This window comes from Schistocerca americana, chromosome 3 (assembly GCF_021461395.2).
Source record: "Schistocerca americana isolate TAMUIC-IGC-003095 chromosome 3, iqSchAmer2.1, whole genome shotgun sequence".
Lineage (NCBI taxonomy): Eukaryota > Metazoa > Arthropoda > Insecta > Orthoptera > Acrididae > Schistocerca > Schistocerca americana.
The window spans coordinates 569,925,358-569,949,096 of NC_060121.1; the positions used below are offsets into that span (position 1 = coordinate 569,925,358).

A 23,739-nucleotide genomic window follows, 5' to 3' on the forward strand; every position below is an offset into this window, starting at 1 on the left:
GACCACCTACATGTGCCAACGTCGTTTCGATCACGCTGCAAATGTTTCGTTTGGAAGCCCTTAAATATCCTGCATACAGTCAGGATCTCTCCCCATGTGATTTCCATATTTTTGGATCCCTGAATAAATACATTCATGGTCGTCGATTTGCTTCGGACGAAGAGGTGTACGCTGGGTACAATCATCGTTCCGTAAGCAACTGCAATCATTTTTCCGTGAAGGCGTTGACAGTCTTGTCTGACAGTACGATTAATGTACTGACAGTGACGGAGACTACTTATAAAATAATAAACAGTTTATTTCGTTTTTTTCCTTTTGTCTCGTTTTCATTTGTCTGCCCCTTATACTGAGTAGTTACCGATGTCTATTGTTAACCCCCGTAACATGCCTAAAGCATTGTAAAATAGTGTCTTAAATATCAGGCAGAGAACTAAATATTTAGTGTAATCAGATTATCTGAACACATTGTAAGAAGGAACACGCATTGTCATATCCATGGCGTTGAAACAAATGTCTAATATTTCGATAGGCAGCAGTACTCCTCAAAACAACAAAAACAAGTCCAATAAACATGGATCCGATAAAGCACACATTAGCGGCGGCACAGGGTGTGAGTCAGTCTGTTGTTCTGGTGGGTGCTGTACCTCAAAGTGTGCGTGGTTTCTTAAGGCACGTGTCCACTAGCAAGTAAACTTCCGCAAGCCGCTTGCAGAAGCTACTTCTGCAAGTTCTTTGCATGTGGAAACACCCGCAGCAAGTTGACTTCCGCAAGTTTCGTCAACTTGGAGTAGTAGCTTCCGCAAGCTAGTCTAAACGGTTTTCCGTAGCTTGTTACAATTGCTTGCTGGACTTGCTAGGTGGGGGAAGTTTTTTCGGAGCTTGCAGAAGTGTATACAGCACGAAATGTCAGTTTTGAAGTTCGTGTGAATGAGTGAAAAAAACACAATGGCTTATTCAGCGAGTGGAGTGTTTTCCCGTGTTGTGGGACACAACAACACATGGACTTTGAAAATTGGTTAAAAAAACAAGACGCATTGGAAATTATTGCATTAGAATGCGACACTACAGAGCCAGAAATACGGGAAAAACCCACAATTTGCGTACGCAGTATAATCAAGAACTAAATAAATCGAAGGTAAGAAAAAGTGGACAAAGGTCAGACGACTTATATAAAAGTAAATGGCAATTCTTTGATTCCATTAAATTTATGTTTCGTTCCTACACACCAAAAGAAACCGAAGATAATATGATAAGTATTTATTACTTTTATTACAGATGTATTTATGTTTACACTCTCATCAGAAATCAATCAAAATTTAAAGGCGCCTGTATTGCCAGGCTACTTCCCCTTCTGGTGAAACAAAGTAGTTTGTGAATTTATTTCTGGCTTCCTTGGCCAATTATGTTTGTTTATTGGTTCTAGCAGTATATTCGTTTCTGTCCATATATCTTTGCGCCATTCTCCTTGCGTCTGTAAATCTTGAGAATAAAAAGTGCCAGGTTACTCTTTTGCGAGTAAAAAGTTTTGAAGAGCACAAATCGCTTTGGCAATTTGTCTCGATTTCTCTGGGTTTAGAAGAATTTGCGTTCGTAATGTTCGAAAACGCGTGCATATGAGCCCAAAAAAGTTTTCAGCACATTTCTTGCTCTAGAGAGCATATAGTTAAACACACGATTTTGCACTGGTTGGCCTCTCAAAGGGTAGGTCTTCATAATATATTTTTTTAGAGGAAATGCATCATCAGCAACAATGACGTAAGGTATCTGCACATTTCTACCAGGTAGATTTCGAGGAACTGGTACATTCAAAGAATTAGACTCAAGACATTCTGACAGTCAACAATTATCAAAAACTCCATCAGATATTCTACCATTACTGCCCACATCGAAGTATATAACTCTGTAGTCAGGTCCAGTCAGTGCCAATAGCACAATACTGTCGTTCCCTTTATAATTAAAGTACACACTGCCTTCTTTCTTGGGAGCCTGTATGACTATATGTTTTCCATCCATAGCGCCAATTCAGTTTGGAAAATCCCATCAATTCTCAAAACCAGTAGCGATTTGTAACCGTTCTTCTTCTGTTTAAGGTATCTAAAATTATAGAAAACCAAATTATATCTGAAATTTATCCCTTTGAAGATAAATATTACATTACAATGTTTATTTTAGCGATCAGAAAACGCCAGGGAAGATAATGAGTGTGAGACAGATACAGTCCAGGAAAAAGCACAGGAAAGAAGAATTTTGAAAAGAAAAAAAATACCGAGGAAAATTCAGACACTATTCTAAACAGGGCAACAGAAGCGATGTACAAACCTGTTGGTGAACATCAGGTGTTTGGAGACTATGTGGCATTGGAATTAAGGTTATTAACACAAATGTCAAGTCGAAAAAAAATTATGAAGGATAATACAAAAGGCAATACTCGAAGTATCTGAGGAAGACAAAGCTATGACTAATTCTTGGATGACAGGTGAAAGCAGTTTCATGTGCACACCATCAGAGAAAGTAATTATTATTTCTGATACTGCCCAAGTTCATCATCCACAAGGTAACTGTTTCGTAAATTTTCTGCTTAAGCGAATTATTTGTGTGAGTTATGAAATATCAAAATACTAACCTTCAAATATTCTCTTTTCAAACATTCATAGCGAGCCACACAGCAGTCCGTAACAACTCGAGGCTTGTGCAAACGGATACTCGGAAAAGGTACATCAAAGAGTGAAAACTATCGCCTAAAAATTAAAAAAAACAAGTAATTCAGTGAAATAAATATAAATGTACGACTATTGACAAATATTTATTTGACATTTACGTGTTTTATTCTCTTACCTTTGGCTAAAAATCGAAGAGTAATTAAACGACGATCTCTTGGTGATATAGATTGCCGCATATTTGTATCCTGTTTCCGAATATTTTATTCTACAATTGACAAGAGGTGTTCAAAACTTGCAAAAGACATTCTCAGAAAGTTTGTAATCTGAGCAAAGTCCTCTGATTTCAGTTCGTTCAGTAGTTTTTCTTGGAAACTTAACCATGAACGCCTCTGTATCCATTTCTTTGCCCAAACACTTCTCTTTTTCTTAACTTTTCGTTTTTCGTCACGCTTTTCTTTAACAATAACGATACAACACTGGCGGCTGCTCTGGTTTGTGCACACGACACAGCTTGCCTGTCTCATAACGCGAACTGTAGTGGATGCAGTCAGCAAGTACTCGCAGCAAGTTCGTGAAATTAACTTGCCGAAGCGACTTGCAGAAGTCAACTTGCGCAAGTTTTCGTACTAATGTTAACATCTCAGCAAGTACTTGCAGAAGTTACTTGCGTAAGTTACTTGCTAGTGGACATGCGCCTTTATGCCGAATGGCAGTAGGATGCATTGTTATGAACAGATGTCACGTTCAGCCCTTCCTATGAAAGGCGGTTCAGATCGCGCGTGTGCTACCAAAGCTATGTTTATTGGACTTGTTTCACTTGTTTCGGTGAGTACTGCCATCCCTCACAATATTTATATCCTTAGTGTAATTCGTTAGTGAAAGTACGGTTAGAAACTATGCTCTGTACATCTCACGCACAGCCTCACGCGCTGAGAAACGAAGCAAAATATTCGCAAGCAGAACCCACATCCTGCTACGCCACATTGACGGACATTCTGTTTCAGTATCAGAAAGTCAGACATGTAGTGACTAGTAGCACCAGAGACATCAGTCGTGAAAGCTCAAAGCTATTTTGACTGTACTCTCCTTGAAATTGAAAATGGCGGGCGGATAAATCAGCTCTAAAGGCTTCCCGTAGCGTAATATCTTCAGTTCACGATATTTTTCCTCATCTTACCAGCCACCGTCAAAAACTACTAAAATATGAATATAGAAAGTAATCATATGTAACTGAACGTTACCAATGGCAGCAAAATACACTGCAAAACAGACTTAAAAGAAGTTTTTCGAAACCCCATAACTGCTTTCATTGAGAAGCATAAGTTTGAAATTTCGGTCAAAAATATCAACAAGCTTCCTCTGTAATCATGCAAAATCGTGGCGCCCTGCGACTTTTCCCTTGACCTCGGCGATGCTTCAAACAACAAGGTGTCGACACAAACGAAAGAAACGCCACAGCTCAGAAGTTCAAGTGACCTGTAAGGTGGGATACTTATGTCATATCGGCACCAAATTTCACTGCAATTCTGCCCGATACCACTGTGGACGTATTACACGATGAGAAGGTTATCACAACCCCCTTTACTCAGATTTCGCTCCTTTGTTGACGTCTTTGCTATGGAAGTCAGAACCGTGACATCCAGCGTTCTTCTGGGTGGCCGAGGAAAACTTTTTCAGATACACCGGCGCTCAGAATCGATACAAAAAGACCTCATGGGGTGGCATAAAAGGCGTCAATGACACAACGCCTTCCCTTGGGGTCAATTCCCACATATTTCGCTTTTTAAAACGACAGTTTGGAGTGCGATTAGCAAGAGGACGACGATCTTAACAACTTTCGACTCTGCTGCTACCCCTTGGGCGTTTAAACCCTACTCTAAGGACAACGTGGAGTTGCAACCCCTTTGAAAGTGATCAGACCCCTTTGGGATGTAGTACGATCGCAATCTTTGCTCTGGGGCACAGGGTAGCATCACTAGGGACCGTTGGAAACCACTCGATGAACTTTGAACGTGATCCGAAGCAGCAAAGGGTACTTACGCTTCTTCAACCCTCTTCTTTGCCGCCATCCTGTGGCGTGATCACGTGGGAGTGCAACATTAACATGTGTGTGAATAAAACGGCGAAGGGTCGCTATAAGACCCCTTTGTTCTGCAACACCAGCGGTGCCACCCGCGCAACTTTATTGAGCACGTTACAAATGCACGTATCAGAAACTTCGGCACCAAATCAGCCTCTCGACAGATCTAGCGTCTGAGGGCTAGGCAATCCCTTCGACACCCTTGAGTGTGGTTTCCCTACCACACCCATGGCAGCTACCTCACTGAAGAATTCGAAGACAGAAACAAAAAGCTTAACGTTTGATAACAGCGTTATTATTCGCACACATGGAGAGGGAGTGAGAGAGAGAGAAACGAGTGCTTACATTCACATGAGTTTGGATTTATCCAACCACCATCCTCTGGAGCGTCAAGCTGCCTGACAAGATCCTCGAGAACACTGTCGCTCGAAAGGGGTGACAGTATGCTCTCATCTGCAACACAAGAAGAAGAAGAAGAAGAAGAAGAAGAAGAAATTAGTCATCAGATTGCAGCTAAAAAATATTAACACATAGAAAAACCAAAACAATATGAAGTGATCTCCACATACCTGTAGAATCATTCTGGACCTTTTATTGGTGGTATATCGAAGTCAGCAGCTACAATGCGATGCTTCATAGCACACATAGAACGCTGACAAGCTCCAGTAATGCTGGGATGGTTTGTATTGAGAACCACAAGAGATTTTCTCCAGCCAATCTACTCAGTAGGGCATGAAAGGAATGGTTACTACTGAGAACCGCAGAACAGTCCCTCTTGTCAGTCTACTCAATAGGGAATGAATGCTGGGGTAGCTACTGAGAAACACTAAGTAGTCACTTTGGCCAGTCTACTCACTAGCCGAAGGAAGGGATTTCGTCAGCAGTCAAACAAGAATGACCATCGGCGCAGAAACACCCCTTTTTATAGGCGAGTGCCTCACATTCAGCCAATAGGAAACGAAAACACTTAACGCCATACAGGCAGGGTCATTACAGCGTTCAGGAATGCGAGCGAGTCAGTGCTCACCCTTATCGCGCCGTAGCATCCTGTGATCAAAATAAAAGTATCTCTGCATCTGCTTTGCAACTATGACGCTGTTATATTTTAGCGTATGTGTGTACTACACAGCGTGCAAGGACATGCGTGGGCTGCCATACAGTGCAGGACTTCTTTATCAATGGCAGAATCGTTGCACACTCACTCATGTGTCAACAACAGCAAGCAGCCACCAGCTGCTATCACAAGAGTCCTGCCCACACTGTTGCAATATTGCTGCCGGCAAGTGCAGACGTGCGCAGCTGCTGCTAATCTGGGCCCAGCCAGTTGAGGCAGCTCAGGCCAATCTCTGGCTCTGACATGCAGTATTCAAATGGAGTTATGACATGGATGATGCGATGATGACGAAGACTGAACATTTTCCTGAAGAGATGATTACCTCAGTTCATATATTACACTGTCAAAAGCCTGAGTAAAGACCTTTTGTAGTGCAGACCGCTGCGGGATGTGCAGAAAGAGAGCCAATGAAGTTCTGGAAAATACCAGCAGCGATATCGTGCCATGCCGACTCCAGTTTTCTGGCCAACTGTGGTAGATTTCTCGGCTGAGGATCATGGAACAAACAGCCCAGTACAGGTGGTCTGACAAACAATCGATTGGGTTTTAATCCGAGGTGTTTGGGGCCAGGGGAGTTTGGTAAACTCATCTTGGTGCTCCCTTAAACCACACACGTACCCTGTGAGGCGTGTGACATGTTGCATCGTCCTGCTGGTAGATGTGATTATGTCAAGGAAAAAACAAACTGCATGTAGGGGTGAAAATTGTTCCCAAGGACGGATGCTTACTTGTGTTGATCCATTTTGCCTTTCAGAAAGATGAGATCACTCAGGGAATGCCCTCCAGCCTGGATCCTTCAAAAGATCATTGCAAGAAGTTCGCTTCCAGAAGTTTACACCGTACATACCGATGGCCAAGTGACTGTAATGCGTCTCAAAAGGCCACTTGTTGCCACTCATTGGATACATACAACATCATTGGCTTTGTACACATCTCCACAGCTGTCCTTCACGCATGTCACCTGTGGCCTGTGGCGTACCACAGTTGCCTCGGTGCTGATTTAGGATGGAGCCATTTTGCCATGGACGGTATACTTTGAACCATGCCAATATGCAGACCATTTACAAACTTAACTATTTTGGAAATGTTTCCACTCTTGGCCCAAAATCCAACGACCATGCATTTATACACACCAGATAAATCGCGCACATTTCTGCATTACGACAGTGACTGCACTGTTTCCTGCATCCCCTCAACATGCTTTACATACCTTCCATTGCTAGTGCTGCTACCTGCTATCACTGAGTGATTATTGCAGACTGATGTCGAACGTAGACCTGTGGTCACATAATGTGAGTGGACCGTGTAAATGGTCAGCCACTTATCCTGTACAGAGAAGCCCTCGGATACTGGTGGCTGTGGACAGGTATCACTTCCAAAACGTATTGAGGAAGCTTCTAGATTTATAAACCCGGTACTCATTAAACCGCACAGGCAACGTATAATGAATACTTACTTGAACCCTGTAAGAGGAGGAGGTAGTAAAAAAAACTGTTTTCAAAAAGGACTTCATTTACCGATAATCCATCTTAGAAGTATTTGTATGTTTCCTGAAGCACAAATGTAATCACTTATGTGTGCACCACCACACTTTTTCTTGAGTCCGCTAATTTCTGGGCAGTTATAATCTTCAAGGTTTCTTACTGATGCACTTTTCAATATGTCATGGAGACACACAACTTTTTTATCGAATTCGACGTAAGCAATGTTGTCGTTATTATTGTAGATTCAGAGTGATGTCACCATTTCTTCTTACTGGAGTACGTCGTCATCTACCACTTTCTGAGGTAATTGTGGGCTAATTAGGCAGCTGTATGGTGAGTCTAGGCTCTCTTTACCTTTTCTAAATGGGTTGGATCGAGCGAAGGTTGTTGAGAACGTTGTCAATACTCATCCAGTGTTTTCGAATACAAGGAATAAAACATATTTAAACAAAAACTGTCCACGATCATCGTAAAATATCTGCATGTCCATGGTCACACTTTGAGTTGCCACTATGGGGCGTCTCTGGTCTGAAGTAGCACCGCCACATTTATTTTGTTGCACAGTTCCATGAGAAGTGAGAATTAATAACATGATCATGCAAAAATAACCCATACACCACTGTGTTTGAAGGGAAACAGTCTGGCGATTGAAATAAATACAGAGGTTTATAGGGTCCATCTTAATGCTTTAGTTTTGCATAGAGCAGTCGGTCATGACAGCCGGTGCTAATGCTTTGAACTTCAGTGACCTGCGAATACATCCAAATGCATTGCGTTAATAGTAAGAAGAACGAACCATCGAGTACATACGCTGCAGCAGACTAACATTGCCATTGTTCCAGTCAAGTTGCAAATTTGAAAATTCCTGACACATTAAAACTGTGTGCCGCACAGAGGCTCGAACACGGGATCTTTGCCTTTCGTGGGCAAGTGCTCTACCGACTGAGATACCCAAAAGCACAACTAACGACGCGTCCTCACAGCTTTAATTCAGCCAGTACCTCGTCTCCTACCTTCCAAACTTCACAGATGCTCTCCTGCGAAACTTGCCGAACTAACACTCCTGGAAGAAAGGATACTGCGGAGACATGGCTTTACCACAGCGTGGGGGATGTTTCCAGAATGAAGCAGCGGAGTGAGCGCTGATATAAAACCTCCTGTTCGAGTCTCGGTCTGGCATACAGTTTTACGCTGCCAGGAAGTTTCATATCAGCGGACACTCCGCTTCAGAGTGAAATTTTCTTCCAGTACTGCAAGTTTCGGAAGAGAAATGCTGTGAAGTTTGGAAGGTAGGAGACGAGGTAGTGGCGGAAATAAAATTGAGGGGACGGATCGTGAGTCGTGCTTGCGTAGCTCAGTTGGTAGAGCACTTGCCCGCGAAAGGCGAGGTCCAGAATTCGAGTGTCTGTCCGGCATGCAGTTTTAATCTACCTGGAAGTTTCGTATCAGCGCACACTCCACTGCAGAGTGAAAATTTAATTCCACCCAGTTCTGTTAATCGTGCACTGACACTACCGTTGACTGCTTTAGTTTCTTCCCCTACATACTCCTCATACGGCTGAATTCTGTCACGCAACTCTTCGACTTTCGTAAGTGCTGTCTTGATAATGCCGTCCTATTCTGTTAATCCTGTGTTGATTGTTTGTTCATCTTGCTGGAGTCTGTCATTCAGATGAGATTCTACTATTGCATCTGCTGCTTTGACACCGCTATCCAATTCCGTTGATGTTACGCTGATGGCCTCAGTTTTTCTGTGGATGTGTAGATGTATGTTTGACTTTCGCTTCATGCCATGCATATGTGCGAATTTGTCCATAGCCTAAAATATAATGTCAGGTTTACCTTCTGGTACACTGCCTTTTATGCAGAATGTCATCGAAGATTTCTCTGCATCAACCCTCATTCAATTTCCGCATTTTATCAATAACCAAGAAACCATACTGCGACTTATTCCAGTACTCCCGAATATGTTGACTGAATTGTTGAATAACATGTTGACTCCTACATGAGCTTGATAAATTTGCTTTAAATTCAGATTGCCCTGATTGAAAGCTATAATAAGGTTTGCATTATCGAGGATCAACTACTTCGGGATCCTTGGGTATGTCTGGCTCAAATAAAATATGTCGACTTACATTTGGTGGCCAAAGCAGAGGTATCACCGGTCCACACACTGCTTTTCCACACTGACGTCATCCAATGCAAATATGCTGTTTGGCTTCACATTTTCAGGTGGCGGAATAGAGCTGCTTTCTCTGAATGTCTGGTACTTTATTCGCTCAATGCCATGCAATATCTTCTTCAATAGCTGATGTTTTGGCTGAAACTGGGTTTTTGAAAAAAACATACATGCTCGAAGCGGACCGCCTCAGGATGTATTAACAGTGTTAGAACAAAATTAGTCTTCCCACAATCTGAAGATTCTATATTCGATGTATGTACGGTATCAGGAAGTAATGATCCGTTCTTATTCCTCCTCTCACTTCCAGCATCATCATCATTGCTGGACCAGTCAGCTACTACAAGACTCACGTGAAGGGAATGTTTCGTATACTCGGTCTTCAAGATGACTACGCACTCGCATTGGCACATACGTGTAGCTCCAAAACTATTTATAAACAGTTAAGTATTGCAGGGTATACGAACAGACTTAAATACGATCACACTCCTGTGACTACTCCTGGCACACACGACTCATACATTTCTACTTCTATTCCTCCGCAGAATGAACCATTCAGCTGAGCGATGGCTTCTTCCGATGGGCACTTAGCTTGGCTAACAGACTCCAACAGTTTACTCACCAATATCTCGGAGAATCGGTTGTCATACGATTGCCACCTTAGTCGACAGTCTACAGCATGCTTTATAGAATAACTTCTGCATATTAGATTCTTAAATGTCTCTTACCACAGTTGTATGCGCTCTCTGGTGTTAAATGTTTTAGTAGTTCCAGGTAAGTCTCCTGCTGTGACCGTATGATCTTCCAGCGTTACTGACACAGAGTAAACGTTGTCATGGAACAAAGCAGTAATACGCATTGACATATCACGTACTCGCATACATGAACAATGTCTCTTTAATGTCACAAAATCATGGATCTCCTAATAAAACCACTGTATACAATTCCCAGTTAGATATCACACTGACACTGCTGCATTTATAGCCCACATTGTTTAAACTGTAGCTACTGTTAAACAACATAGTTGCCACAGAATGTGCCTGCTGCTGCTTCTTCACTTCACCTGCTGCTATTCACCTCAGTATGTTAGCCCTTTGCTACTAGGTGAGCTATTCATCAATCGCTGTTTGTATAGATTATTTGCAGCCATGTATGCAACTATAATAAAAATAATAGACGAATCATGGGCCTCTACTGCAAATTCATCATTATAATGAACAAGGCTATGATCATTTGTGTTCGTCGTTAACTTACGTGAGTACAGTGAGTGCGCATGAAAGAAGCAACTCTGTAGGAAACATACCGAAAAAATTTTGGAAGCAGTTCCCAGCCTGTAGGCCTTGAAATCTGCTTCTTTGGCATTTAAGCCAATGCGCTATGAACTCACCCTCTCCAGTTTTGACCTACAGTCACACACTTTGGTACAGGGGGTACACAGTACTTCATACACTGTGATAAGGTAGATTTTCCCGGCGTATCAAATACTGATGATTTTCACGGGTTTGCAGCCGGGTTCCATCGTCCTGACAACACGATATTTCGGCGGGCCATCTGGCCGCCATCTTCAGGTGAGATTGAGTGCACAATCACGCCGGAACTGAAGAGACCTCGCGCGCAGCAGTCTGATGGCTGGAAATTCCTGGTTTCCTGCTGTGATCGAAGTATTAGCCTGTTGGCTTCGCCTTCGAGCTTGGTTTGTACTGCAAAGGTTTGTGATACATATCTGTTAAGGTTGTCATGACTATTAACTGCGGTAATGGTGGATTTTTTTTTTTTTTTTTTTTTTTTTTTTTTTTTTTTTTTTTTTTTTTTTGAAATATAGTTGGAGACGAGACAGAACGATGATGATGTGCATGAGTGTGAGTTGGTGTTGGATGAGGTGTGGAGATGCTTGAGATGATTGTGGAGATAGAGAGAGAGAGAGAGACATAGACAAATTAGACAAATACATTTCAGTTATTGGTGGTACATTTACAATCATATTGCCCATGTGTGCTAGTTCCCCCAAAAGTACTACATCTAGTCATATGACACACCCACATTTATTGTGTCTATAATCTATGATTTAGTAGGTAGAGAGACAAAATTACTAGGTTGCTCTAGGTTATTATAGTGTAGTTTAGTATATATATCTTATTCTAGTCTTAGTGTTAAGTTTCTTCACTACGTCTGATTAACTATATATAATTTTTTTTTAATTTTATTTTATTTTATTTATTTATTTTTTTTTTTTTATAGTTCCTTTCACTCTGGGGGATACTTAGCTAAATATTATGTTATGTGGTGTTCTATTGTGTTTACTTTGTAATTGTTTATCTTTTCAGTGTGATACATGCGACTGAAGCCTTCGTTTGTTAAGTTACAGACTGATTTTTAGGTTAGTTGACAAGTTTGGGGTGTTGTCTTTTTTCAGTTTCTCAGTAGATCTGGCCATCTTGTAGTGGCCAGTCTGTGTATTCTGTGACCTAGGTTTCTTATTAGTGTATTTTGCGAGTTCTGTGTTTTCTCGTAGAAAATCCGTGCTGACTGGCGGATTCTCTCTTGTAGCGGCTGGACTTGGGCGAGGTGGTGCAGCTCGGCTGTCGGGAAGTCCGCTGGCAGTTGTAGGGCTCGTCGGAGAGTGCGGTTTTGCACCCGTTGTAGTCTTCTTGTGTGGGTGATGGCCGCATTACCCCACACGACCGCGGCGTACTCGAGGACTGGTCTCACCAGGGTGAGGTATAGCACGACCCCCAGCCGTGGTGGTAGAGATGAGTTCTGGTTCAGGACTGGGTAGAGTTGCCTTAGTCTTCCCAGTGCTTTAGCACGTATTGCCTCGATGTGTGGCTTCCATGTCAGACTTTTATCCAATGTCAGGCCCAGGTATTTAGTTGTTTTCGTCCATGGTATCGGTGTGGCTGTGATGGTTATTTGCCGATACGTGGCTGGTAGTTTTCGACGGCAAATAGCAATAGCCTGGGTCTTGGTGGGGTTAAAGGACAGTCGCCACTTCTTTGCCCATTCCGTTAGTGTGTCGCAGGCTCCCTGTAGTCGTGCTTGTAGGTGGTTGGCACTTCTGCTCCGCGAGTACACGGCGGTATCGTCCGCGTATAGGGCGAACTGTACTCTGTTTACTGTCGGGAGGTCTGCTGTGTACAAGATGTAGAGCAGGGGGCCGAGCACACTACCCTGTGGTACCCCTGCTTGGATTCTTCTTACTCCGGATGTGCCGTCCTGCGCCCTCACGTGAAAAGTTCGTCCTTCCAGGTAGCTCTGGATCAGCCGTACGTGCGGCACTGGTACCCCCTGTACGAGTAGTTTGTACAGGAGGCCCTTGTGCCAAACGCAGTCGAATGCGCGGGAGACATCTAGTAGTACTGCTCCAAAGTACTCCTTGCGCTCGATGGCGTCCAGGGCTTCTTCGACGACCCTCAGCAGTTGGTGTGTAGTAGCATGCCCTCGTCGGAAGCCAAACTGTTCTTCTGGCAGCACTCGTTCAACTTCTATATGTCGGAGGAGTCGTTTAGCGTATATCCGTTCGAATATTTTTGAGACCGCTGGCAGGAGACTGATCGGGCGGTAGCTGTTTGGTGACCTGGGGTCTTTTCCTGGTTTGGGCAGTGCTATGATTTCTGCATGTTTCCACGCCAGTGGGTACTGTGCAGATGTCAGGATGTTATTGAATGCTGCGGCGAGTAATGAGCTTGCAATTGGCGGCATTTGTTGTATCAGTTTGTTCGTTACTAGGTCTGGGCCTCCTGCCTTTCTTGGGTTGAGGGCTTTAATTTCTAGCTCCACTTCTTCGATTGATATGGGTTCTATGATATCATCAGCTTGTTGCTGTAGGAACATTGGTAGTCGCTCTTCGACTAGCTGAATATGGGCATCGTCTACCGGGTCTTCGACTGGTTTAAAATTTTCTGCGAATACGTCCGCTAGGGCATTTGCCTTTGCGTCCGGTTCGCAGATGAATTCGTTGTTCACTTCTATCGGCGGTATTCTGCTTCCTTTTTGTAGCAGGCTCTTCGTGAGTTTCCACACTGATTGGTCGCTTGTGTTTATTTGCGCGACTTTTTCTTCCCATTCTTGGTATCTGTGAGCTTGTATATCTGCTTTTATTTGTCTCTGGAGTCTATTGACCGTTCGTTTGGTGGTTGGCAGTCTGGTGTACAGCCACTCCCGGTTAAGGCGGTCCTTCTCCGCGATCATGGCGAGGATTGTGGGTGGCAGTTGCCTTGAGTTGTCCCTCTGATGTTGCGGTCTGTGTCGGGTCGCTGCTGTTGCTGCGTCTAGTGCTTTTGAGGTGAAGATTCGGCGGCTCCTTTATACCGCGGGTACCGGCCGTTGCGCGTGCGCGAGCAACGGAAGAGCTGCCCTCTGTGAGGCGAAGAATTGCCGCGCAGCGCCAGCGGTGAAAACTGTCAAAAGCGAGGAATCCTCCAAATCAGTTTCTTTTTTACCCTTCGCGGGAAGTATTTCTTCGAAATTTTCAAGAATCCTCAGGAAATATGATATTAAAAAGCTATTAAAAGCGTCCTTATGCCTTTGGCCAAAACTCGATCCCTTCTTGGATCGGTTAAAGATGATTTGGGTCTGAGGAAGCCTGGGGTATACAAGATCCCCTGGCACTGCGGAAAGGCCTACATTGGACAGGCTGTTCGTACAGTTCAAGATCGATGTGTGGAACATCAGCGGCATACACGTCTGCTCCAGCCGGAAAAATCAGCCGTTGCTGAACACTGTCTTAATAAAGGGCACAATATGTCGTATAATGAGACACAAATTATTGCCTCTGCTTCCCGTTACTGGGATTGCGTATTGAAAGAATCAATTGAAATGCGTCTGTCTGATGATATTATTAATAGAGATAAAGGTTTTCCTTTAAGTAACACGTGGAATCCTATTTTATCACAGATAAAACAACGGTCTGGTTTCCGACCGGCTGCATTTTAATTTTGCGATTCCTCGCTTTTGACAGTTTTCACCGCTGGCGCCGCTGCAATTCCTCGCCTCACAGAGGGCAGCTCTTCCGTTGCTCGCGCACGCGCAACGGCCAGTACCCGCGGTATAAAGGAGCCGCCGAATCTGAGATCTCACGGCTGAAGAGCGGCGGATTGTGCTGCTGACAGCCGTCCCCTGCCCATATGGGGCAGGGGAATAAAATTACAATAAAGGAAAAAAAATGAGGTCTCTTCAGTTCCGGCGTGATTGTGCACTCAATCTCACCTGAAGATGGCGGCCAGATGGCCCGCCGAAATATTGTGTTGTCGTCAGGACGATGGAACCCAGCTTCAAACCCGTGCAAATCATTACTTCATACACTGCTCCACTTGATTCATTGTAACACTATTTTTGGTCAAATAGTCTACAGACTCCCAGTAAGCCAGTGGCACAATCTTTCTGTACCCATCGATATTCCATGGTACATATTACCTAATTTCACAACGCTTGGATGTTTTAAGTATTTATTCGGCCCATATGATATCAATTCTAATGAGGCCTCATCACACATTTCTATCATTTGAACGCCTGTTGGAGTATGCAATGCATCACATTCCTTTGTCATCTTATTCCTTATGTAGCCCATCACACATCACTGCACATGTATTGCACTTGTACCGTGAGCATTAACTCTGGAATCAATGCATTGCACGTTTTCAACTTTATTCTCCATGGCAACGTCATTAATAGGATCCAGACCCATGTTTATTCGTTTAATCGACACACAGTAACATTATGTGTGCTGGCGGATAGTAGCACTCTTAATGGCTGACTTGCCTGCGGTTCTGTGAGCTGCGGTAGCTCGACTGGAGGCGGCTGCTGCTGCTACTGCTGTTGAGGCGGTGGAGTGGTGTCGTTGAACACCTGTGGCTGCTGCAGTAGCAGTGGTACAGTGTAGCTGATCAGTTCAGATAAATCAGGAAGTCAATCTGCGGGCTGCTGCTCTGGCAGTGTGGACAATAGTACACTATGTGATCAAAAGTATTCGGACACCTGGCTGAAAATGATTTACAAGTTCGTGGTGCCCTCCATGGGTAATGCTTGATGACACCTTCGACTCTCGCAAGCATAAGTTCAATCAGGTGCTGGAAGGTTTCTTGGTGAATGGCAGCCCATTCTTCACGGAATGCTGCACTGAGGAGAGGTATCTATGTCGATCTGTGAGGCCTGGCACGACGTCGGCGATCCAAAACTTCTCAAAGGTATTCTATACGATTCAGGTCAGGACTCTGTGCAGGCCAATCCATTACAGGGATGTTATTGTCATGTAATCCCCACGCCACAGGTCGTACATTATGAATAGCTGCTGGATCGTGTTGAAAGCTGCAGTCACCATCCCCGAATTACTCTTCAACAGTAGGAAGCAAGAAGGTGCTTAAAACATCAATTTAGGCCTGTGCTGTGATAGTGCCACGCAAAACAACAAGGGGTGCAAGCCCCCTCCATGAAAAACACGACCACACCGTAACACTACCGCCTCCGAATTTCACACATGCTGCCAGATGACGTTCACCGGGCATTCGCCTTCCCCACACCCTGCCATCGGATCGCCACATTGTCCACCGTGATTCGCCACTCCACTGTTCAATCCTCCAATGTTTACGCTGCTTACACAAAGCGAGGCGTTGTTTGGCATTTACCGGCTTGATGTGTGGCTTATGAGCAGCAGCTCTACCATGAAATCCATGTTTTCTCACCTCCCCCCTAACTGTGATAGTACTTGCAATGGATCCTGATGCAGTTTAGGATCCCTGTGTGATGGTCTGGATAGATGGCAGCCTGTTACACATTACGACCCTCTTCATATGTCGGCGGTCTCTGTCAGTCAACAGATGAGGTTATCCTTACGCTTTTGAGCTGTAAGTGTCCCTTCACGTTTCCACTTCACTATCACTTCGGAAACAGTGGAGCTAGGGATGTTTAGGAGGGTGGAAATCTCGCGTACAGACGTATGACATAAGTGACACGGAATTACCTGACCACGTTCGAAGACCGTGAGTTCCGCGGAGCGCCCCATTCTGCTCTCTCACCATGTCTGATGACTACTGAGATCGCTGTTAAGGAGTATCTGGCCGCAAGTGGCAGCACAATACACCTAATATGAAAAATGTATGTTTTTGGGGGTGTCCGAATACTTTTGATCGCATAGTGTATCTTGGTGTCCTTGTCCTGCTATTCTAATATTGGATCAGGGGCGCATTGCGCAGCTGGAGACAGTAATAAACAATAATTATATATTTTAATCTATATTTGTTAATGATACTAATAATAATAATAATAATAATAATAAATCCCGTGGAGGCCCGGGAAAAGAATAGGCCTCCGGTATGTTCTGCCAGTCGTAAAAGGCGACGAAAAGAACAAACCACTAATAGGGCTAACCCCCCCTTTTAGTGTGATTAGTTGGTTCAGGACAGAACTAATGAAGCCTCGGACAAGCGCCGTCATGGTCGGGGACGACGCTTGAACCCTATGCCCGCCCACAATGGTAACGACACTGCTAGCCAACTGGAAAATGATTTAAATCCAAATAGAGGTGTTTTGCAGGATATGCTTCCTGCAACCACCCTAGAAGGAAAACAAAGACAGAGGATGAGATGGTCAGATGAAGTTAATCGACACCTCATGTTCTGTTATTACCAAGCAACAAACCTAGGAACCAACACAACTGGATACAGATCACAAGTATACACAACATTTATTACCAGATACCCAGAATTAAAATTTTTAACAGAACAACGACTAGCTGATCAGATCCGTGGAATAATAAAAAATAACAGGATACCACAGTCAGAATTAGATAACATCAAACAACAAGTACAACAAATACTGGAACAAAATAATGTGCAATCAGAAGAAGAAGAAAATACAGTAATGGACTCAAACATCCCAGAGCAAACAAACAAAGAACAACACACACCAATTAAACAATCAGAGGAAAACGAAATCTTAAGGCAGCCACCAGAACAAGCACAAATAGAACACAAAGTGACACAGATATTAGATATAGAAGAAAAATTTCAGCTAACATATATAGAATACAAAGACACAAATACAGACATTAGACCATTCTTGCATAGACCACCAAATAACCCACAAGTCGAAACAACAATAAAAACTATCAACACAATCATACACAACAAAATAAATGAAAACACAACTATGGAAGAGTTACAACTACTGGTATATATAGGAGCACTCACTACACTAAATATACACACTAGGCAGAGATCAGAACCAACCAACACACAGAAGAAACCCACAAAACCAGCATGGCAACACAGGCTACAGATCAGAATAGAAAAACTGAGAAAAGACATCGGACAGCTAACACAATTTATAAGAAATGAAATCTCAGAAAAAAAACGAAAAAGGTTAGGTAAAATCTCACAACAAGAAGCGACAGAGCAATTAGACGAAAAGAAGCAGAAATTACAAGCATTCGCCAAACGACTCAGAAGATACAAAAAAAGTGAAAATAGAAGGAAACAAAACCAAACATTCAACACAAACCAAAAGAAATTTTACCAGACAATAGATAACACACACATTGAAATAAACAATCCACCAAACATAACAGACATGGAACACTTCTGGAGCAACATATGGTCAAACCCGGTACAACATAACAGGCATGCACGGTGGATACAAGCAGAAACAGACACATACAAGATGATACCACAAATGCCTGAAGTGACAATTTTGCAACATGAAGTCACCCAAGCAATTAATTCTACTCACAATTGGAAAGCCCCTGGAAATGATAAAATAGCAAACTTCTGGTTAAAGAAGTTCACCTCAACACATTCACATCTAACTAAATTATTTAACAGTTACATTGCAGACCCATACACATTCCCTGATACACTTACACATGGAATAACTTATCTGAAACCTAAAGATCAAGCAGACACAGCGAACCCAGTTAAATATCGCCCCATAACATGCCTACCAACAATATACAAAATATTAACTTCAGTCATTAAACAGAAACTAGTGACACATACAACACAGAACAAAATTATAAATGAAGAACAAAAAGGCTGTTGCAAAGGAGCACGAGGATGTAAAGAGCAACTGATAATAGATGCAGAGGTGACATATCAAGCTAAAACTAAACAAAGGTCGCTACACTACGCATACATCGATTACCAAAAAGCTTTTGATAGTGTACCCCACTCATGGTTACTACAAATATTGGAAATATATAAAGTAGATCCTAAATTGATACAGTTCCTAAACATAGTAATGAAAAACTGGAAAACCACACTTAATAGCCAAACAAATTCAAATAATATCACATCACAGCCAATACAGATTAAGCGTGGAATATACCAAGGAGATTCATTAAGTCCTTTCTGGTTCTGCCTTGCTCTGAACCCACTATCCGACATGCTAAATAATACAAATTATGGTTACAATATTACTGGACATACCCACACAAACTCACACATTTGCTATACATGGATGATCTAAAACTACTGGCAGCAACAAATCAACAACTCAACCAATTACTACAGATAACAGAAGTATTTAGCAATGATATAAATATGGCTTTTGGAACAGACAAATGTAAGAAAAATAGCATAGTCAAGGGAAAACACACTAAACAAGAAGATTACATATTGGATAACCACAGCGACTGCATAGAAGCGATGGAAAAAACAGATGCCTATAAATATCTAGGATACAGACAAAAAATAGGAATAGATGATAGAAATATTAAGGAAGAGCTAAAAGAAAAATATAGACAAAGACTAACAAAAATACTGAAAACAGAATTGACAGCAAGAAACAAGACAAAAGCTATAAATACCTATGCTATACCAATATTGACCTACTCATTTGGAGTAGTGAAATGGAGTAACACAGACCTAGAAGCACTCAATACACTTACATGATCACAATGCCACAAATATAGAATACATCACATACATTCAGCAACAGAAAGATTCACATTAAGGAGAAAGGAAGGAGGAAGGGGATTTATCGACATAAAAACCTACATTATGGACAGGTAGACAATTTAAGAAAATTCTTTATAGAACGAGCAGAAACTAGCAAAATACACAAAGCAATCACCCACATAAATACATCGGCTACACCACTACAATTTCATAACCACCTCTACAACCCTTTAGATCACATAACATCAACAGATACAAAGAAAGTAAATTGGAAAAAGAAAACACTACATGGCAAGCACCCGTATCATCTAACACAGCCACACATCGATCAAGACGCATCCAACACATGGCTAAGAAGAGGCAATATATACAGTGAGACAGAAGGATTCGTGATTGCAATACAGGATCAAACAATAAACACCAGATATTACAGCAAGCATATTATTAAAGATCCCAATACCACAACAGATAAATGCAGGCTTTGCAAACAACAAATAGAAACAGTAGATCACATCACAAGCGGATGTACAATACTAGCAAATACAGAATACCCCAGAAGACATGACAACGTCGCAAAAATAATACATCAACAGCTTGCCTTACAACATAAACTTTTAAAACAACACGTTCCTACATACAAGTATACACCACAAAATGTACTGGAGAATGATGATTACAAATTATACTGGAACAGAACCATTATAACAGATAAAACAACGCCACATAACAAACCTGACATCATACTCACCAATAAAAAGAAGAAATTAACACAACTAATTGAAATATCCATACCAAATACAGCAAATATACAGAAGAAAACAGGAGAAAAAATTGAAAAATACATCCAACTGGCTGAGGAAGTCAAGGACATGTGGCATCAGGATAAAGTTGACATTATACCAATTATACTTTCAACTACAGGAGTCATACCGCGCATTATCCACCAGTACATCAATGCAATACAGCTACATCCAAACTTATATATACAACTTCAGAAATCCGTAATTATTGATACATGTTCAATTACCCGAAAGTTCCTAAACGCAATGTAACATATACCGTACAGTTAAAAGGAAGTGACGCTTGATCAAGGTGCGCGTCACTTTCATTCCGAACCAGACCTAAGGTCTGAGAAAGGAAAGATAATAATAATAATAATAATAATAATAATATTGTGCAGTTAACCTCAATTCTAGCAGTCTTATTCCTTTTGTGCCTGGGGGCGTTAGCTGGTCCTGCTTTGCAGGCGCTTCATCCTCTTACTTTTTTTTTTTGTGGTCATCAGTCTACTGACTGGTTTGATGCGGCCCGCCACGAATTCCTTTCCTGTGCTAACCTCTTCATCTCAGAGTAGCCCTTGCAACCTACGTCCTCAATTATTTGCTTGACGTATTCCAATCTCTGTCTACCTCTACAGTTTTTGCCCTCTACAGCTCCCTCTAGTACCATGGAAGTCATTCCCTCATGTCTTAGCAGATGTCCTATCATCCTGTCCCTTCTCCTTATCAGTGTTTTCCACATATTCCTTTCCTCTCTGATTCTGCGTAGAACCTCCTCATTCCTTACCTTATCAGTCCACCTAATTTTCTACATTCGTCTATAGCACCACATCTCAAATGCTTAGATTCTCTTCTGTTCCGGTTTTCCCACAATCCATGTTTCACTACCATACAATGCTGTACTCCAAACGTACATCCTCAGAAATTTCTTCCTCAAATTAAGGTCGGTATTTGATATTAGTAGACTTCTCATGGCCAGAAATGCCTTTTTTGCCATAGCGAGTCTGCTTTTGATGTCCTCCTTGCTCCGTCCGTCATTGGTTATTTTACTGCCTAGGTAGCAGAATTCCTTAACTTCATTGACTTCGTGACCATCAATCCTGATGTTAAGTTTCTCGCTGTTCTCATTTCTACTACTTCTCATTGCCTTCGTCTTTCTCCGAATTACTCTCAAACCATACTGTGTACTCATTAGACTGTTCATTCCGTTCAGCAGATCATTTAATTCTTCTTCACTTTCACTCAGGATAGCAATGTCATCAGGGAATCGTATCATTGATATCCTTTCACCTTGTAATTTAATTCCACTCCTGAACCTTTCTTTTATTTCCATCATTGCTTCCTCGATGTACAGATTGAAGAGTAGGGGCGAAAGGCTACAGCCTTGTCTTACACCCTTCTTTATACGAGCACTTCGTTCTTGATCGTCCACTCTTATTTTTCCCTCTTGGTTGTTGTACATATTGTATATGACCCGTCTCTCCCTATAGCTTACCCCTACTTTTTTCAGAATCTTGAACAGCTTGCACCATTTTATATTGTCGAACGCTTTTTCCAGGTCCACAAATCCTATGAAAGTGTCTTGATTTTTCTTTAGCCTTGCTTCCATTATTAGCCGTAACGTCAGAATTGGCTCTCTCGTCCCTTTACTTTTCCTAAAGCCAAACTGATCGTCACCTAGCGCATTCTCAATTTTCTTTTCCATTCTTCTGTATATTATTCTTGTAAGCAGCTTCGATGCATGAGCTGTTCAGCTGATTGTACGATAATTCTCGCACTTGTCAGCTCTTGCCATCTTCGGAATTGTGTGGATGATGCTTTTCCGAAAGTCAGGTGGTATATCGCCAGACTCATATATTCTACCCACCAACGTGAATAGTCAGACAAATCTTCACCCTCATAGAAGCTCTCGATGTATTCTTTCCACCTATCTGCTCTCTCCTCTGCATTTAACAGTGGAATTCCCGTTGCACTCTTAATGTTACCACCGTTGCTTTTAATGTCACCAAAGGTTGTTTTTTTGACTTTCCTGTATGTTGAGTCTGTCCTTCCGACAATCATATCTTCTTCGATGTCTTCACATTTTTCCTGCAGCCATTTCGTCTTAGCTTCCCTGCACTTCCTATTTATTTCATTCCCCAGCGGCTTGTATTTCTGTATTCCTGATTTTCCCGGAATATGTTTGTACTTCCTCCCTTCATCAATCAAGTATTTCTTCTGTTACCCATGGTTTCTTCGCAGCTACCTTCTTTGTACCTATGTTTTCCTTCCCAACTTCTGTGATGGCCCTTTTTAGAGATGTCCATTCCTCTTCAACTGTACTGCCTACTGCGCTATTCCTTATTGCTGTATCTATAGCGTTAGAGAACTTCAAACGTATCTCGTCATTCCTTAGTACTTCCGTATCCCACTTCTTTGCGTATTGATTCTTCCTGACTAATGTCTTGAACTGCAGCCTACTCTTCATCACCACTATATTGTGATCTGAGTCTATATCTGCTCCTGGGTACGCCTTACAATCCAGTATCTGATTTCGGAATCTCTGTCTGACCATGATGTAATCTAATTGAAATCTTCCCGTATCTCCCGGCCTTTCCAAGTATACCTCCTCCTCTTGTGATTCTTGAACAGGGTATTCGCTATTACTAGCTGAAACTTGTTACAGAACTCAATTAGTCTTTCTTCTCTTTCATTCCTTGTCCCAAGCCCATATTCTCCTGTAACCTTTTATTCTACTCCTTCCCCTACAACTGCATTTCAGTCGCCCATGACTATTAGATTTTCGTCCCACTTTACATACTGCATTACCCTTTCAATATCCTCATACACTTTCTCTATCTGTTCATCTTCAGCTTGCGACGTCGGCATGTATACCTGAACTATCGTTGTCGGTGTTGGTCTGCTGTCGATTCTGATTAAAACAACCCCGTCACTGAACTGTTCACAGTAACACACCCTCTGTCCTACCTTCCTATTCATAACGAATCCTACACCTGTTATACCATTTTCTGCTGCTGTTGATATTACCCGATACTCATCTGAACAGAAATCCTTGTCTTCCTGCCACCTCACTTCACTGACCCCTACTATATCTAGATTGAGCCTTTGTATTTCCCTTTTCAGATTTTCTAGTTTCCCTACCACGTTCAAGCTTCTGACATTCCACGCCCCGACTTGTAGAACGTTATCCTTTCGTAGATTATTCAATCTTTTTCTCATGGTAACCTCCCCCTTTGCAGTCCCCTCCCGGAGATCCGAATGGGGGACTATTCCGGAATCTTTTGCCAATGGAGAGATCATCATGACACTTCTTCAGTTACAGGCCACATGTCCTGTGGATACACGTTTCGTGTCTTTAATGCAGTGGTTTCCATTGCGTTCTGCATCCTCATGTCGTTGATCATTGCTGATCCTTCTGCCTTTAGGGGCAATTTCCCACCCCTAGGACAAGAGAGTGCCCTGAACCTCTATCCGCTCCTCCGCCCTCTATGGCAGAATGAGGCTGACTTCTTATGCCGGAAGTCTTCGGCCGCCAATGCTGATTATTTATCAAAAT

At 42.4% G+C, this 23,739-nt stretch overlaps 1 long non-coding RNA gene across 1 annotated transcript; it reads right to left on the minus strand.

Annotated features, from left to right (window-relative positions):
- Positions 1-2,636: 2,636 nt before the first annotated feature.
- LOC124605108 lies at positions 2,637-5,551 on the minus strand. The gene is made up of 3 exons (XR_006978599.1): positions 5,310-5,551; positions 5,086-5,193; positions 2,637-2,738 (listed from the first exon to the last, which is right to left on the minus strand). It is a non-coding gene; the product is annotated as an uncharacterized LOC124605108 (long non-coding RNA).
- Between the last annotated feature and the right edge of the window lie 18,188 nt (positions 5,552-23,739).